The 12585-nt window shown below is 44.6% G+C and overlaps 3 non-coding genes across 3 annotated transcripts; all 3 read left to right on the forward strand.

Moving 5' to 3' along the window:
* Window positions 1-398: 398 nt before the first annotated feature.
* Window positions 399-471, forward strand: trnaf-gaa (transfer RNA phenylalanine (anticodon GAA)). Its single transcript has one exon. It is a non-coding gene; the product is annotated as a tRNA-Phe (tRNA).
* Window positions 472-4008: 3537 nt separating this feature from the next.
* Window positions 4009-4081, forward strand: trnaf-gaa (transfer RNA phenylalanine (anticodon GAA)). The gene has a single exon. It is a non-coding gene; the product is annotated as a tRNA-Phe (tRNA).
* Window positions 4082-11613: 7532 nt separating this feature from the next.
* On the forward strand, window positions 11614-11686 carry trnaf-gaa (transfer RNA phenylalanine (anticodon GAA)). Its single transcript has one exon. It is a non-coding gene; the product is annotated as a tRNA-Phe (tRNA).
* Window positions 11687-12585: the final 899 nt, after the last annotated feature.

The following is a 12585-nucleotide window of genomic DNA, read 5'->3' on the forward strand; positions in this document are numbered from 1 at the left end:
AATACTGTAGATACAGCAACGATGACGTATAAGGCTGAGGAGAACCACAGTTCTGCAGATACAGGAATGGTGAGGTACAAAGCACAGGGAAGTACTATGTCCTAGATAATGGAAGGATGAGGTTTTACGCAGGGGAGAACTAAAATACTACAGATGCTGGAATAGTGAGGTAAAAGGCAAAGGAGCATACAATGCTGCAGATACTGCAACGGTGAGGTACTAAGCAGAGGAGGAGCAAAGTATTGCAGTTAGTTCAATGGTGAGGTACAAGACAGGTGAGTAAACAATACTGCAGATGATGGAACGGTGAGGTACAAAGCACAGGGAAATACAATACTGCAGATGCTGCAACAGTGAGATAAAGAACAATGGAGAATAATGATACTGCATGTATGTCAGCTGAAATAACTCAGTTGGGAGAGTGTTAGACTGAAGATCTGAAGGTCCCTGATTCAATCCCAGGTTTCAGCACTGGGAATTATTTATTGGACACAATGGTACCGTAGTGGTCTGCGTGACACTATTACAGCGCAGGGTGTCAGAGTTCAGAGTACAATTTCGATGTTCTGCGTAAGTTGGTAAGTCCTTCCCATCTTCCCATCTCCATGTCCTCCAACTGCTGCGGTTTCCTCCCACAGTCCAAAGATGTACTGGTTAGTAGGTTTACTGTTTTTGTAAACCATCCCACCATTAGGTTAGGGTTAAATCAGAGTTCCTGGGTGGCACAGCTTGGTGGGATGGATGGGCCTGTTCTGTGCTCTATCTCTGAATAAAATAAAATAAATAATATTCTGTGATGGTGAGGGATGAGGGAGAGGAGATTCACAATACTGTAGACAGCAGTGGTGAGGTACAAGGCAGAAGAGGAACAAAATACTGTAAACGCTGGAACGGTGAGGAACTTCAATACCGCAGATAAAGTAATTGTGAGTTACAAAGCACAAGAGAGCTACAATACCGCAGATAAAGCAACGGTGAATTACGAAGCACAAGAAAGCTACAATACCGCAGATAAACAACGGTGAATTACAAAGCACAAGAAAGCTACAATACCGCAGATAAAGCAATGGTGAGGAACATGCCGGAGGAGGAACAAAATACTGCAGATGCTGGAACAGTGAGGAACCAGGCAGAGGAGAACTACAATACTGCAGATACGGCAACGGTGAGGTACAAGGCAGAGAAATGTACAATACCTCAGATAGAGGAATGGTCAGGTTTAAAGCACAGGGATAGTACAATACTGCAGATACTGCAATGGTGAGGTACACGACATTGGAGAACCACAATACTGTAGATTTGTCAGCTGAAATAGCTCAGTTGGGAGAGTGTTAGACTGAAGATCTAAAGGTCCCTGGTTCAGTCCTGGGTTTTGGATCTGGAACTCGTTTATTGGCACCGTGGTAGCGTAGTGGTTGAGGCATCTCTATTACAACTCGAGGTTTTGGAAGTTCAATTCTGGCTTCCTCTGTAGGTAGGTTTGTAAGTACTTCCCATGTGCACATGGGTTTCCTCCGAGTGCCCCTGTTTACTCCTGCAGTCCGAATTAATGATCTGGATGAGAATGTGGTAAACTGGATCAGCAAATTTACGGATGACACCAAGGTTAGCTTGCTTGGAAGGTTGCAAGGTTAGCATGGAATTTAATGCACACAAGCCTGAGATATGTGCAACATAAGTTTAACGCGAGAAATGTGTGGTTTGAGGAGGATATGAGGAAAACTGTCCTCTCTCCCTAGGAGGTTACAATCTGGAACACACTGCCTGTGGAGGTGGTGCAGGCAGATATTTAAGGACCATTTGGATGAGCATTTGAATCACAAGGCAGGGTAGGAGACAGACCAAGTGCTGAGTTAGTGGAGACAGACTCTCCATGGTCAAAATAGACATGCAGAAACCATTGACTGTGAAGGAGGTTAATTGCTTATTTTAAACCAACATTTAACTATTTATGATTCTATTACTATTTATTATTTATGGAGCAACTGTAACGAAAACCAATTTCCCTAGGGATTAATAAAGTATGACTATGACTATGACAAGGCACAGGAGTAATACAATAGTGCAGATATCACAACGGTGAGTTGCAAAGAACAGGAGTTATACAATACTACAGATACAGCAACGGTGAGGTACAGGTAGAGGAGAACCACAATTCCACAGATTCAGGAACGGTGAATTACAAAGCCAAGGATATACAATACTGTAGATGCAGGAACTGTGAGGGACGAAACATAGGGAAAGAATGGTGAGGGTTGAGTGAGAGAAGAATCGAAATACTGCAGATACAGCAATGGTGAGTTACAAAGCACAGGAGTAATACAATACTGCAGATACAGCAACAGTGAGTTACAGCCAGAGAGAAACGCAATTGCACAGATACAGCAACGGTAAGTTACAAAGCACAGGAGTAATACACTACTGCAGATACAGCAACAGTGAGGTACAGCCAGGGAGAAACGCAATTGCACAGATGCAGCAACGGTAAGTTACAAAGCACAGGAGTAATACACTACTGCAGATACAGCAACAGTGAGGTACAGCCAGGGAGAAACGCAATTGCACAGATGCAGGAATGGTGAGTTACAAAGACAAGGATATACAATACTGCAGATGCAGGAACTGTGAGGGACGAAACATAGGGAAAGAATGCCAGAGATACTGGGAGGGTGATGTTTAAAGAACTACAATACTGCAGATGCTGGAATGGTGAGACCATGCAGAGCTGCTTAATGACTATCGCCCAGTAGCACTCACATCTACAGTGATGAAATGCTTTGAGAGGTTGGTCATGACTAGACTCAACTCCTGCCTCAGCAAGGACATGGACCCATTGCAATTTGCCTATCACCACAATAGGTCAACGGCAGATGCAATCATCAATGACTCTTCACACGGCCTCAGACCACCTGGACAACACAAACACCTATATCAGGATGCTGTTCATCGACTATAGCTCAGCATTTAATACCATCATTCCCACAATCCTGACTGAGAAGTTACAGAACACGGACCTCTGTACCTCCCTCTGCAATAGAATCCTCAACTTCCAAACCGGAAGACCACAATCTGTGTGGATTGGTGATAACATATCCTCCTTGCTGACGATCAACACTGGCGCACCTCAGGGGTGTGTGCTTAGCCCACTGCTCTGCTCTACTCTCTATACCCATGACTGTGTGGCTCGGCATAGCTGAAATACCATTTATAAATTTGCTGATGATTTGCTGACCGTTTTTGGTAGAATCTCAGGTGGTGACAAGAGGGCATACAGGAGTGAGATATGCCAACTAGTGGAGTGGTGTCACAGCAACAACCTGGCACTCAACGTCAGTAAGATGAAAGAACTGATTGTGGACCTCAGGAAGGGTAAGACGAAGGAACACATACCAATCCTCATAGAGTGATCAAAAGTGGAGAGAGTGAGCAGCTTCAGGTTCCTGGGTGTACCGTGGAGAGCATTCTGACAGGCTGTATCACTGTCTGGTATGGAGGGGCTACTGCACAAGACTGAAAAAAGCTGCAGAGGGTTGTGAATTTAGTCGGCTCCATCTTGGGTACTAGCCTACAAAGTACCCTGGACACCTTCAAGGAGCGGTGTCTCAGAAAGGCAGCGTCCATTATTAAAGACCTCCAGCACCCAGGGCATGCCCTTTTCTCACTGTTACCACTAGGTAGGAGCCTGAAGGCACTCACTCAGTGATTCCCCTCTGCCACCCGATTCCTAAATGGACATTGAACCAGTGAACACTACCTCACTTTTTCAATATGCATTATTTCTGTTTTTTGCACGATTTTAATCTATTCAGTATACGTAATACTGTAATATGATTTACTTGTTTATTATTTCTTTTGTTCTACATTATGTATTGAATTGAACTGCTGCTGTTAAGTTAACAAATTTCATGACACATACTGCTGAAAATAAACCTGATTCTAATTCATATTATGAAATACAGGAAGGGTGAGGTACAAGACAGTGGTGAACCACAAAATGCAGATATATCAACCGAAATAGCTCAGTTGAGAGAGCGTTAGACTGAAGATCTAAAGGTCCCTGGTTCAATCCCGGGTTTCGGCACTGGGACATACTTATTGTCACCGCGATGGCATAGCAGTTAGTGTGACACTATTACAGCTTGTAGAGTCAGAGTTTGGAATTCAGTTGTGGCATCCTCTGTAAGTAGTGTCCTTCCCTTGTACACAGTCCCTCTGTCCAAAGCCAGACTGGCTAGTAGGTTAATTGTATTTTTTTAAACCGTACCACAATTAGGTTAGGGTTAAATCAGTGGATTCCTGGGTGGAACAGCTGGGTGGGCCGGACAGGCCTGTTCTGTGCTCTATGTCTCAATAAAATAAAATAAGTAATATTCTGTAATAGTGAGGGACGGAGCAAAGAGCTTCAATCAGCAGGAGGCTTTCTCAGCGCGAGTCATTGATTGGAGTACTGTGCAGACACAGTAGAAGCATTCCCATTCAAGTCAGGCAAAAAACTTTAAAAACCCAGTCTGCATAAAAGAGGGGTCCCCTCTAATGGAGCGGTCATCATCAGAGTGGTCAGGGTCAGAGTGGTAAGGCTTTGGCTCAACAGGGCTTCAACAAGAACAGGCAGAAGCAAGGTATGTAGATAACCTCACTCCTGATTTATTACTTAAATCTGGAGAGAATAGCGGGTGTGTCTACAGAGCCAGTGTTCTGTTCTGGGTGTCAGATGTGGGATTTCCAGGAGACTACCAGCCTCCCCAATGGCCACATCTGCACCTGGTGCATCGAGATGCAGATCCTTAGAGACTGTGTTAGGGAACTGGAGCTGCAGCTCGATGATCTTCGGCTTGTTAGGGAAAGTGAGGCGGTGATAGACAGGAGCTACAGGGAGGTAGTCACCCCAAGGCTACAGGAGACTGATAAATGGATGACTGTCAGGAGAGGGAAGGGAGAACATCAGATAGTGGAGAGCACCCCTGTGACCGGCCCCTTCAACAATAAATACCCCATTCTGAGCACTGTTGTGGGGGGGGGGAACCTACCTGGGGGAAGCAACAGCATCCATGCCTCTGGCACTGAGTCTGGCCCTGTGGCTCAGGAGAGTAGGAAACTGACAAGGATGGCGGCAGTGATAGGGGACTCTATAGTTAGGGGGACAGACAGGTGACTTTGTGGATGCAACAAAGAAATGCGAATGGTAGTTTGCCTCCCAGGTGCCAGGGTTTGTGATGTTTCTGAGCACGTCCACAATATCCTGAAATGGGAGGGTGAGCAGCCAGAGGTCGTGGTACAAATTGGTACCAATGACATGGGTAGAAAAAGGGAGGAGGTTCTGAAAACAGAATACAGGGAGTTAGGAAGGAAGCTGAGAAGCAGGACCTGAAGGGTAGTCATCTCCGGATTGCTGCCTGTGCCACCCGACGGTGAGGACAGGAATAGAATGAGGTGGCAGAGAAATGAGTGTTTGAAGAATTGGAATAGGAGGCAGGGATTCAAATTTCTGGATCATTGGGACCTCTTCTGCGGCAGGTGTGACCTGCACAGAGGGATGGGTCGCACTTGAATCCGAGGGGCCCAATATTCTTGCGGGCAGGTTTACTAGAGCTGTTGGGAGAGGTTTAAACTAATATGGTGGGGAATGGGAACCGGTATGATAGAGTTGAGGATGAGCCAGCAGGTTTACAAGTAGATGATGGGTGTAACATGAATGTAAGGAAGGACAAGCCAATGATTGGGTACAAATGCAGACAGAGCAAAGTGTTAAATTGTACCACAGAGGCAAAATTCAAAAGGGTGTAGAATGCAGGACTGAAGGTGTATTGAAATACACTTAACATTCGGAATAAGGTGGATGAACTCGTGGTGCAATTAGAGATTGGTCGGTATGATGTTGTGGCTGAAAGAAGGTTATTGTTGGGAACTTAACATGAAAGGATAAACTTTGTATCGAAAGGACAGACAGGAAGGCATAGGCAGTGGTGTGGCTCTGTTGGTAAGAGATGGAATTACATCTTTAGAAAGAGGTGACATAGGGTCAGAGAATGTTGAATCTTTGTGTGTGGGGTTAACAAACTGCAAGGGTAAAAAAAAACATTATGAGAATCAAATGTAGGCCTCCAAGTAGTAGCCAAGATGTGGGGTTGAGATTGCACAGGGAGCTGAAAAAGGCATGTAATAAGTGTAATGTCTCAATTGTAAATTGACCACAGTACGTGTGCTTGCAACACTGTGTGTCCGACAGAATGATCAGCAGCACTGGGGCTCCACAGGGGACTGTCTTGTCTCCCTTTCTCTTCACCATTTACACCTCGGACTTCAACTACTGCACAGAGTCTTTTCATCTTCAGAAGTTTTCTGATGACTCTGCCATAGTTGGATGCATCAGCAAGGGAGATGAGGCTGAGTACAGGACTACGGTAGGAAACTTTGTCACATGGTGTGAGCAGAATTATCTGCAGCTTAATGTGAAAAAGTCTAAGGAGCTGGTGGTAGACCTGAGGAGAGCTAAGGTACCGGTGACCCCTGTTTCCATCCAGGGGGTCTGTGTGGACATGGTGGAGGATTACAAATACCTGGGGATACGAATTGACAATAAACTGGACTGGTCAAAGAACACTGAGGCTTTCTACAAGAAGGGTCAGAGCCGTCTCTATTTCCTGAGGAGACTGAGGTCCTTTAACATCTGCCGGACGATGCTGAGGATGTTCTACGAGTCTGTGATGGCTAGTGCGATCATGTTTGCTGTTGTGTGCTTGGGCAGCAGGCTGAGGGTAGCAGACACCAACAGAATCAACAAACTCATTGTAAGGCCAGTGATGTTGTGGGGATGGAACTGGACACTCTGGCGGTGGAGTCTGAAAAGAGGATGCTGTCCAAGTTGTATGCTATCTTGGTCAATGTCTCCCATCCACTACACATTGTACTGGGTGGGCACAGGAGTACATTCAGCCAGAGACTCATTCCTCCGAGATGCAGCACAGAGCGTCATAGGAAGTCATTCCTGCCTGTGGCCATCAAACTTTACAACTCCTCCCTTGGAGGGTCAGACACCCTGAGCCGATAGGCCGGTCCTGGACTTATTTCATAATTTACTGGCATAGTAATTTAAATATGACTATTTAACTATTTATGGTTCTATTACTATTTATTATTTATGGTGCAACTGTAATGAAAACCAATTTCCCCCGGGATCAATAAAGTATGACTATGACTATGACTATGAAATGAGGGAAAATTAGTCAATAATATAAAGCAGGAACAACATTGCAGACTATTATCTAAATGGAGAGAAGGTTCAAACATCAGGAGTACATAGGAGTCCCTGTGCAAGATTCCCAGAAAGTAAATTTACAGGTTGCCACACAGCAGTGAATCTGTGGAACGCTCTGCCACAGACTGTGGCGGAGGACAAGTCTGTGAGAATGTTTAAGCAGAAGTTGATAGATTCCTGATCTTTCAGATCATCAAAGGATATGGCAAGAAAGCAGGTGTATGGAGTTGAAGGTGATCCAGGATCAGCCATGCAATGACAGAGCAGACTCGAAGGGCTGAATGGCCTCATTCTGCTCCCATCTCTTATAGTCTAAGGCACAGAAAAGGTACAATACTGCAGATACAGCAACGATGAGGTATAAGGCTGAGGAAAATCACAGTTCTGCAGGTACCAGAACGGTGAGGTACAAAGAACTACAGTTCTGCAGATGCCGCAATGGTGAGGTACAAGGCAGAGGGGGAGCAAAACACTGCAGAAGGTTCAATGGTGAGGTACAAGACAGATGAGTATACAATACCGCAGATAGAGGAATGTTGGAGGTAGAAAGCACAGGGAAATACAATACTGCAGATGATGGAACGGTGAGATAAAGAACAGCGGAGAACAACAATACAGCATTTATTGTGCACCATGGTAACAGCAGTTAGTGCAACACTGTTGCAACTCATTTGATTTCAGAGTTCAATTCTGACGTCCTCTGTAAGTAGGTTTGAAAGTCCTTCTCGGGTGCACATGGGTTTTGTTCCGGGGTGCTGCAGTTTGCTCCCACAGTCCAGGTGGTTAGTAGTTTAACTGATTATTTTAAACCATCCCACGACTGGGTTAGAGTTAAATCAGTGGATTCCTGGGCAGCATGAATCCACCGATTTAACCCCAACCTGATTGTTATGACAATAATATTACAGCTGAGAGCTACAGGGCAGCACAGGTTGGTGGGTCGGAGGGGCCTGTTCTGCCCTGTAGCTCTCAGTAAAATAAAATAAACAATATTCTGTACTGGTGAGGGTCGAGGGAGAGGAGAACTACAATACCGCAGATACAGCAATGGTGAGGCACAAAACAGAGGAGTGTACAATACCATAGATAGAGGAAAGGTCAGGTTTAAAGCACGCGGAAATGCTGTACAATACTGCAGATGCTGCAATGGTGAGGTACACGAGAGTGGAGAACAACAACACTGCAGCTGTGTCAGCCGAAATAGCTCAGTTGGGAGAGCGTTAGACTGAAGATCTCCTTTATTGTCACCGCGGTAGCGTAGTGGTTGGTTCATCTCTATTACAGCTCGGTGTGTTGGAACTAAAGAGTTCAATTCCGGCATCCTCTGTAGGTAGGTGTGTTAGTACTTCCCATGTGCACATGAGTTTCCTCCGGGTGCCCCAGTTTACTCCCACAGTCCAAATGATAAGAGGTTATTTGGTTATTTTAAACTGTACCACAAATAAGTTCTTGGGTGGGCTGTATCTCTCAACAAAATAAAATAAATAATATTCTGTAATGGTGAGGGATAAGTGAGAGAAGAATCAAAATACTGCAGATAGAGCAATGGTGAGGTACAAGGCCCAGGAGTAATACAACGGTGAGTTACAAAGAACAGGAATAATACAATACTGCACATGCAGCAACGGTGAATTATAAAGCACAGGAGTAATACAGTATTGCGGATACAGGAACAGTGAGGTAAAGGAGAAACGCAATTGCACAGATACAGGAATGGTGAGTTACAAAGCCAAGGATATACAATACTGCAGATGCAGGAACTGTGAGGGGCAAAACATAGGGAAAGAATGCCAGAGATACTGGAAGAGTGATGTTTAAAGAACTACAATACTGCAGATGCTGGAATGGTGAGACCATGCAGAGGGAAATATAATACTGCAGAATGTGAGCTGCCTTAATGACTATCGCTCAGTAGCACTCACATCCAGAGTTATGAAATGCTTTGAGAGGTTGGTCATGACTAGACTCAACTCCTGCCTCAGCAAGGACATGGACCCATTGCAATTTGCCTATCGCCACAATGGGTTAATGCAGATGCAATCTCAATGGCTCTTCACACGACCTCAGACCACCTGGACAATACAAACACTGATGTCAGGATGCTGTTTATTGACTATAGCTCAGCATTTAATGTAGCAACACTTGTGGGCTATCCAGCACAATCCTCACTGATTAGACTGGATGCAAACGATGCATTTCACTGTATGTTTCGCTATTTTGATGTACATGTGACAATGCTCAGCAATTAATACCATCATTCCCACAATCCTGATTAAGAAGTTACAGGACATGGACCTCTGTACCTCCCTCTGCAATTGGATCCTCGACTTCCAAACCAGAAGACCACAATCTGTGCAGATTGGTGATAATATTTCCTTCTCACTGACGATCAACACTGGTGCACCTCAGGGGTGTGTGCTTAGCCCACTGCTCTACTCTCTCTACACCCATGACTGTGTGGCTAGGCATAGCTGAAATGCCATCTATAAATTTGCCGATGATATAACCATTGTTGGTAGAATCTCAGATGGAGACGAGAGGGTGTACAGGAGCAAGATATGCCAACTAGTGGAGTGGTGTCATAGTAACAACCTTGCACTCAACGTCAGTAAGACAAAAGAGCTGATTGTAGTGTGACGACAAACCAAGTTATCAGAAGATTGATGCTGATGAAAGAGATAAGAGAGACAATGGAGAAACATTCAAAATGCTAACAAGAGAGAAGAGAGAGATTAACGAGAAAGAAACAAACTTCAGAATATTGACAGACCGGTTGCTTTGAACCTGAACTGTTTGAAGTTTGATGGACAGGCGATACCCCAGCAGAGGGATAAAAAGAACAGGTTTGCCAAGGCATGACACACACCACGAGATCATGAGATAACGAGACCCTGGAAGAGCGGTGTGCCCCCACAAGTTGGTGGGAGTTTGGAGGTCTGGTCGCGGGAACCGACCATAGACGCACAGGGTGAAAGGGTATGATCGGCGGGAACCTGCTGTGTGTGTCCGCCCTTGCCTGGGTGCCGGGTTCACCGCGGAAGAACGGTCGTATCCAGAACGGAGGGGTCACAGTCGGTGACCACAGAAGACATAAAAGGGTTCGCCCGAAAGCTAACTGCGAAGAACATCAAAGGTCTGTTTGAATCAAAATTTGCATTATCTCTCTCTCCAACGGCACAACAGCGATAACTGCGAACTGTACTAAGCTGAACTGAACTCTGCGTCACTTGAGACTGGTCATTTTACCCCTAGACTGCGATAGAGCTTGGTTTATTCCTATTACCCTAGTTCTGTGTACGTATGTTTTATCATTGCTAACCTGTTGCATTTATATCCTTAAGATTAGAGTACTGTGTTACTTATTTCTTTAATAAAACTTTATTAGCTTCTGTTAAACCAGACTCCAACTAAGTGGTCCATTTCTGCTGGTTTGGCAACCTATTTATGGGATACGTAACAGTAGACTTCAGGAAGAGTAAGATGAAGGAACACATACCAGTCCTCAGAGGGATCAGAAGTGGAGAGAGTGAGCAGTTTCAAGTTCCTGGGTGTCAAGATCTCTGAGGACCTAACCTGGTCCCAACATTATCAATGCAGTTATAAAGAAGGCAGGACAGTGACTATACTTCATTAGGAGTTTGAAGAGATTTGGTATGTCAACAAATATACTCAAAAACTTCTATAGATGTACCATGGAGAGCATTCTGACAGGCTGCATCACTGTCTGGTATGGAGGGGCTACTGCACAGGACCAAGAAGCTGCAGAGGGTTGTAAATCTAGTCATCTCCATCTTGGGTACAAACCTACAAAGTACTCAGGGCATCTTTAGGGAGTGGTGTCTCAGAAAGGCAGCGTCCATTATTAAGGACCTCCAGCACCCAGGGCATGCCCTTTTCGTACTGTTACCATCAGGTAGGAGGTACAGAAGCCTGAAGGCACATACTCAGTGATTCAGGAACGGCTTCTTCCCCTCCGCCATCTGATTCCTAAATGGACATTAAACCCGTGAACACTACCTCACTTTTATTAATGTGCATAATTTCTGTTTTTTGCATGATTTTAATCTATGAATATATGTAATACTGTAAATTGATTTACTTATTTGTTATTATTGTTTTATTTTCTTTCTTCTATATTATGTATTGCATTGAACTGCTGCTGCTAAGTTAACAAATTTCAGGACAGGTGCTGGTGATAATAATTCTGATTCTGAGATACTGGAAGGGTGAGGTTTAAGGAACTACAATACTGCAGATGCTGGAATGGTGAGATACAATACAGAGGGAAATACAATACTGCAGGTACGGGAATGGTGAGGTACAAGACAGAGATGAACCAAAAATATGCAGATATATCAGCCGAAATAGCTCAGTTGGGAGAGCGTTAGACTGAAGATCTAAAGGTCCCTGGTTCAATCCCGGGTTTCGGCACTGGGACTTATTTATTGGCACCGTGATAGCATAGCAGTCAGATTTCTGGATCATTGGGACCTCTTCTGCAGCAGGTGTGACCAGCACAAAGGGGACCGGTTGCACTGAATCTGAGGGGGACCAGTATTCTTGCGGTCAGTTTCACTAGAGCTGTTGGGAGTGCTTTAAACTAATATGGTGGGGAATGGGAACCAGTGTGATAGAGCTGAGGATGAGCCGAGGATGAGCCAGCAGGTTTACAAGTAGATGATGGGTGTAACATGAATGTAAGGAAGGACAAGCCAGTGACTGAGTACAAATGCAGACAGAGCAAAGAGTTCAATTGTACCACAGAGACAAAATTCAAAAGAGTGTAGAATTCAGGACTAAGGGTGTTGTATCTAAATGGCTCAGCATTCGGAAAAAGGTGGATGAACCTGTGGTGCAATTAGAGATTGGTCAGTATGAAGTCGTGAGCATCACCTAGTTGTGGCTGAAAGAAGGTTATTGTTGGGAGCTTAAGATCAAAGGATAAACTTTGTATTGAAAGGACAGGCAGAAAGACATAGGCAGTGGTGTGGCTCTGTTGGTAAGAGATGGAATTCCATCTTTAGGAAGAGGTGACATAGGGTCAGAGAATGTTGAATCTTTGCGGGTGAGGTTAACAAACTGCAAGGGTGAAAAAAAACATTATGGGAATCTTATGTAGACTTCCAAAATAGTAGGCAAGATGTGGGGTTGAGATTGCACAGGGAGCTGAAAAAGGAATGGAATAAGGGTAATGTCACAATTATAAATGAGGGCAAACTAGCCAACAGTATGAAGAGGAACAATAGTGCAGACCGTTATCTAAATGGAGAGAAGGTTCAAACATCAGAGGTACGAAGGTAGGAGTCTTCGTGCAAGACTCCCAGAGAATA

The sequence above is a fragment of the Mobula birostris genome, chromosome 22 (assembly GCF_030028105.1).
Source record: "Mobula birostris isolate sMobBir1 chromosome 22, sMobBir1.hap1, whole genome shotgun sequence".
NCBI lineage: Eukaryota > Metazoa > Chordata > Chondrichthyes > Myliobatiformes > Myliobatidae > Mobula > Mobula birostris.